This window comes from Penaeus monodon, chromosome 19 (assembly GCF_015228065.2).
Source record: "Penaeus monodon isolate SGIC_2016 chromosome 19, NSTDA_Pmon_1, whole genome shotgun sequence".
NCBI lineage: Eukaryota > Metazoa > Arthropoda > Malacostraca > Decapoda > Penaeidae > Penaeus > Penaeus monodon.
In genome coordinates this window covers 21,280,942-21,281,337 of record NC_051404.1, presented here as the reverse complement: position 1 = coordinate 21,281,337, position 396 = coordinate 21,280,942, and positions in this window count along the sequence as shown.

The window sequence follows — 396 nt, the reverse complement described above, 5'->3', positions numbered from 1 at the left end:
CTGTATAAAAAATTGTGACAGATCAAGGTATCTCTTGTCAAAATTCACACTTTATTTCCTTCTACTCTTATTATAAAAAAATAATGATAATGATAAATATATAAAATGGAAGCAGAGTATAAACATCGCAACAGCTGAAAGAGATTCAAACAATTAGCTCCGCAACCGAGTCAGGGCAATGTAAGTTACTTCTGAAACTATCCCATATCAGGGGATATTGAGATAGGAATGTTATAGATACAGAGAGACGGGGCTTGAATTCTATGGTTGGATTGGCTTGGTTCGACGCGAGACAAGAGGAGGCTCGCGAGTTTGCCCGGTCTTTGATTACCACTTGACTCTGGTCTACTCTTGCGTAGCGAACGGTTAGATTAGCAAGTTCTGATTGAATTTATG